This window comes from Tiliqua scincoides, chromosome 5 (assembly GCF_035046505.1).
Source record: "Tiliqua scincoides isolate rTilSci1 chromosome 5, rTilSci1.hap2, whole genome shotgun sequence".
In the NCBI taxonomy this organism is placed as follows: domain Eukaryota; kingdom Metazoa; phylum Chordata; class Lepidosauria; order Squamata; family Scincidae; genus Tiliqua; species Tiliqua scincoides.
Window position 1 is genome coordinate 103,284,913 of NC_089825.1, and position 5,486 is coordinate 103,290,398.

Genomic DNA, 5,486 nt, shown 5'->3' on the forward strand with positions numbered 1-5,486 from the left:
ACCTTCTACAAAATTTTAGATGCTTAACTATATCAGTCCACATAAATCAATGCACATTTTTAAAGCTTTGATTTGGTACATTTTTGGCATCTGTTCACTGATGGGGTTACCATTCTGAGAGCTTCTGTAGCTAAGTGGATAAGTATGCGCCGGAAGACAAACAGGTTTTGGCCTTATTCATACAACTAAAAAGAACATGCTTGGCGCATAGACTTAGGAGTGGATTTCTAATCTCTATACATCAGTGGTGGTCCTGGGGTGGCCAGGCAGGCAAGAGCCCCAGGAGTCATGCCTGTGGAGCCTGTGGGGGCGGCACCACTGCTACCTTCTCCGCCCACCCTTTCGAGCTGTTCTGCAGGCCGGGAGGCCCCATGCTATGTCCCTTTGCACTAAAAAGAACCCGCAAATACTGTTTAACAGCACTCTGAAGGCCTCAGAAGGCTTTTGGAGCACCCAGGGGTGTTGCGTGAGGCTCTGTATGGCTGCGTGAGTCTCCTCTGGAGGGGCAACATGTTGCAGTCCTGTGCCCCTGGGTGGCACAGGGTCCAGGTATGCAGTTGCTATACATTTATTTTCACGGAACCTAAGGCTATGATCCTATACATGCTTTTCTGTGAGTAAGCCCTACTGAACACAATGGGACATATGAGTAGGGGCCGTCTAAAATGGTAAAAACAGAATACCGCAAAATAACATGAAATTGAGTTTATAGAACTATAAAATGCTTTATCCCATAGGTTTCCAAAGTGGTGGGCTGCGACCCATTGCAGGAACAGGAAGTGGGCCTTTCCCCCTTAAGGTATGGGGGTCAAAAGCAAACTCTTGCAAGGTCAAAAGCTCTTGCAAGGTCAAAAGCAAACTCAGTAGGCAAGAGTGGTGATCGTCTGCAAGCTTTATTTTGTTGCCAGCAACGGGTTTCTCAGGGACTCTTGTCCAAAGCGAAGACAGCAAAGAGAGCAATTTTCCAGCATGAGCCTCTCTCTTATATTTCATTTTGGCTCTCTTTGTTTGAGATGTTGTGCATTTCTCATTGGCTGGGGTCTGACATCAGAGATGGGGCTTTCTTTGGTTTGGCCACAGATAACTTTACAAGCATTTGATTGGTTGGTTTCAAGTTACAGGTTTCAAATATGGCAAAAACATACATTGAGACATGTATAATTTAAAGATTTCAACAACCACTAGATGGCACTCTTTACTCAATTACTGGCCTTTGGTATGTCTCTGCACTTATCTTTTGGCACTTTTCCACTTAGGTGTCCTTGGCAGGAGATACTTGTTTATCTATAACATTCTTTGACACTATGGGGCTCTGTGCCAACATTGTTTAAACCAAGTCCTCTCTATTCCATGTTGTGATGACCTGTTACTTTGGATGTATAGTCGTGTAATTATGTTTATTTAATACAGGAAAACCAACCTCTGATTGTAAAAAGGATTTTAAGAGACCTTTCTCATTTAATTTACTTTTAAACAAATCACATTTCCCTCTGTGTCAGTTGTAACTCAGACAGAGGCTGTTCAGGAATGCTTTGCTGATCAGGGGCTTTCCCATAGAAAATTCTATTTTCATCTGCCAAACAAGATAAAAAGTTGCATTGCTAGGACTTCCCATCAAATGTTGCAAACCTGTGTATAACTTTTCAATTTCCCGCTCCTGGTGCCAAGACAGATAACTGTTGCCTCGCTTTAATGTTGCAAGTCCCTGCTTCTGCCTGCATATTGTAACCAAACTATCTTTAAGATACTCCCTTGTTCTAATTCTGCCCGTATGCTGTTACTAAAAGTCTTATCTGAGATGCTACTAATTCCTGCTTTCTCGTTTGCTGTTGCTAAAAAGTCTCTGGGATGCTTACTCCCTTGTTCACATTAAAAGTATCAAGCAGGACTTTGACTCTTACAGAGAAGGACTTTGAGGTCTTACAGAGAAGTCTTATCTGTGAGATGTTGTTTTTCCCACATTCCGGAGTCTGTGTGATGACTCCCTGTCCCTCTTGATTAGAGCTGGAATGGCTTTTCTGAGTTACATCTGAGACTTAAGCCTTTTTTAATTTAATGGCTTCTACTATTCTGTGTATTTATGCTTTAATCAAAACATTCTAGCAGCTAAAACTCATTACTATGCCTTGATATATATTGATTACAATTTTAAGCAATAACTATTAGGCATTAAAAAATATTTGGTATTATGCTAACTTTGTGATCTTTTGACATGAAACTTTGGTATATTAGCCCCTTCCAGTCTTTAATATATGCATACAAGACGGTATTTTGATTTAAAAAGGGAATCTAGAATAATATGTTTAAATCTGGAAAAAGCCTTTTTTAGTGCCAAGGGCTGTTCATCTGTTCAGTTTAGCGTGACTGGAAAGAAAGGGAATTTCCAACTTCAAGGTGACTTGGATGTTCTCCAACATCTTTCTAAATACAATGTGCCTTGTTCTCCTTACTATCTCTTTGCCAGGCAATGTGCCAGGAGCTTCTGGCACTCTGCCAAGAGACATTCCTTGAGACTAATTTTAACAGCCAGCTTGCAATTTGCAGACCCCCTTTTCACTGAGAAGTGATATGGATTTTTTGTAAGTTTTAAGCATCATTTTCCCATTTAACTGCTCTATTAGGCTTTAATTAATAATTTGTTTGTGAGTATTTTCCCTATAGCTGTAAACACCTGTAGCATAGCATAAGCACTTGCTTCATTAAGCTTGTAAACATTTGGTTTGTTAGCATAAGTGGCTTGCCTTCATGGCCTTGCCTCACAGCAATGGGTGTCCTAATGGCGCTGCAGCGACCATGGTGCAGTGGGGACCCAGTGGATTTCCCTCTTACCTGGAGAGCTGTGCTGGCCTTGGGGATGGTCTAGGAGGCCTGCAGCCCCCTTTATGGGCCTCTGATTGTAAATTTCATGTTTTCATGTGAAAACTGGAAGTGCACTTAGATCAGTGATTGGAGTGATTTCAAGCATTGCAGAGGCCTGCAGAGGGGGCTGCAGGCCTCCCGGACCCTCCCCAAGACCCTCCTAGATGCCCCCAGCTCTAGCCCCACTCCCAGCAAGACTTACAGCGTTCTCAACATCCAAAGAGGAATTTGGGAACCGCTGATCTATCCTGCTCAATTAGCAAAATAACACTGAAATTTACTGATTAAAGTGGCTGCAGGGCATCTCTGAACCACTGAGTTTTTCTGACTGTGTTTCTAAGTCCCTAACTCCACATGCAGCTCTGCTGATTTCTACTAACCAGCTATAGAGTCTTCTGAGTATGCTCAGAAGCTGCCACGGAAAACGCATGGACTCCTATGGAAAGTGAAACTGAGCCACACTGTGCATTTACTTGTGAGCAGGCGAATGTGCCTTGATGCATTTGGAAAGGCCAGGCTGAGAGGACTGCAACACCAGTGGAATGTCCCCACTCCAACGAATGCAGGTCCCCCAAAATATCCGAAAACAAAGTCCCTCCTTCCAAGCTGACAATTGTATTGAGCCCTACAGAAAGCAAAACTGAGCAAAACGTTCACATTTACTTATGAGTAAGCAAGTGTGCCTTGGCTCTGATTGAAAGCCAGGTGACGGGGAATGCAAGGCAGCATGAATGGTCCCCACCTGATGAGCATGAAGCTTAACAAGCGCTCCAGAAGACACTACCACCATGGGAAGGTTGTTGGTGTTCTCCCCCAGCTAACGCTGAATCCAGTGCAAGTTTGGGGCCGAAAGCAACACAGCCCAAGGCAAGGGGAAGCTTTTCCCCTTACTCCGTGTCATGCTGCATCAGCCCCAATGGGTCTACTCAGATCTGCGCCACCAGATATGGTGCTGCAAATTCGAGCAGCCCGGGACTGCCCTGAGTAACTTAGGAAAGGGATCAGGATCCGGCATAACTTCCAGATCCTGGCCCCACCTCCCACTCCCCGCCTGTCCCTGGGAAAACCTGCAGCCTCCCTCCCCCCACCCTGAAACATGTCCCTCCGGCCTCCTCCCTGCCCCCACGGCCCCCAGACCCCTGCACCAGTCAAGCTTGTCCAACGCAATTCACCCATTCTCTAGTGCCCATGTCGACTCAGGGAGGCCAGGGGATCTGTAGGTGATGGCCCACCTCCCTAGAAAGTGGCACAAATGTGCCTTACAACACTTTTGCTACACTTTCAGGTCGGTTCAAGGGACTTGTGCCAGACCAAGTGAAGGGCAAGATTGCGACTGAACTCAACTATGTAGTTGTGCTCTTCGGGCGGGGGGGGAGGGGTGTTTTAAGCTTGTTTTATGCTTTGTCTGCTGACAGCCACAGGCATAAAATACATATACAGGTCCAGCCTATTACACAGATTTTTATACATGGATTTGACTCAACATGAATGGCCACTGCAAGTGAGAAGGAATGTGCTGATCCCTGGAGAAGGGGAAAAATGCACCCCTTTAAAATCAGTTTAAAAAACTGGTGAAGTTTTGGTGAAGGAAGGGGCTAGCTTGAAGAATGACTGATTGATGGATTGTCTTCTTAATGACTCTTATCTTACATCACAAAGGTCAGCAAGGCTGTTTTTAAGTCACCAGAGCAAAGAAACTTTGTTTTTTAAATTGATTTGCTGTAGTGTGTTTTTTGCTATCCGTGTGAGTGCTTGGAACAGAACCCAGCGAATAATGAGGCTCAACCTGTACACCACCTCTATGACAGTGATTACACTTGATAAAAAATGCTTTAAAATTGATTAAAATGTTAATTCTAATGGGACAACAATGTTCTTGAATCAGCCTCTCTACTTAGAACAGTTTTTTTAAGTAAAATGTTTCTGGGGATTGCCAAAATAATTAGAAATAGCTGAAGGAATAATTGATGTTGCAGGTTCATTAGCAAGTACGTGAAGGAGAAATATGTTCTAACAAACGTCTGTTTGATTAATATCAGTGTAGATTAGAAGAGGGACACTTCTGTCTTTAGAGGAAGTTTCTTTATAGAAGATGTTTTGACTTTTTAAAAAACTTGGCTGCTTTTGCGTTCTCATTGGACCCAATCCCCCAAGTCTTATTTATTAGAAAACACTCAGTATCTTTCTGAAGTTAACTTTGGACATACATGGTAAAGACCTTTGTGCGTAGCAGTTCCCCTGTTAATTCAGAAAGTTTCTTTGTGGAGTATAACCAATTTGTGAGTGTCAGTTGGCATCCTTCAGTCTCGGAAGACCACGGTACTGCGCTGTGAATAGTGCTCTGGAACAGAGTGTCAGTACACTGCAGAACAACATAGTTTTGTCAGAGTTTAGGGGCTTTCCAGATATCCTCATCTTTTTCTCTCTCTGTTTTTTGTTTTTTTTTTTAATTTTGTTTTACATTTGGAATCCAAAAATGGAATCCGAAACTATGAAGGTAGTGTTAGGGTTCTATCCTTTTTTTCTGTACCCTCGTTTGTTCTCAGTTGTCTCCTGCATTTGCTTCTTGGGAAACATAACATTTTACTGCAGTCGTCACAGAGGTCTTCTCAGAACCAGAGCCCTGA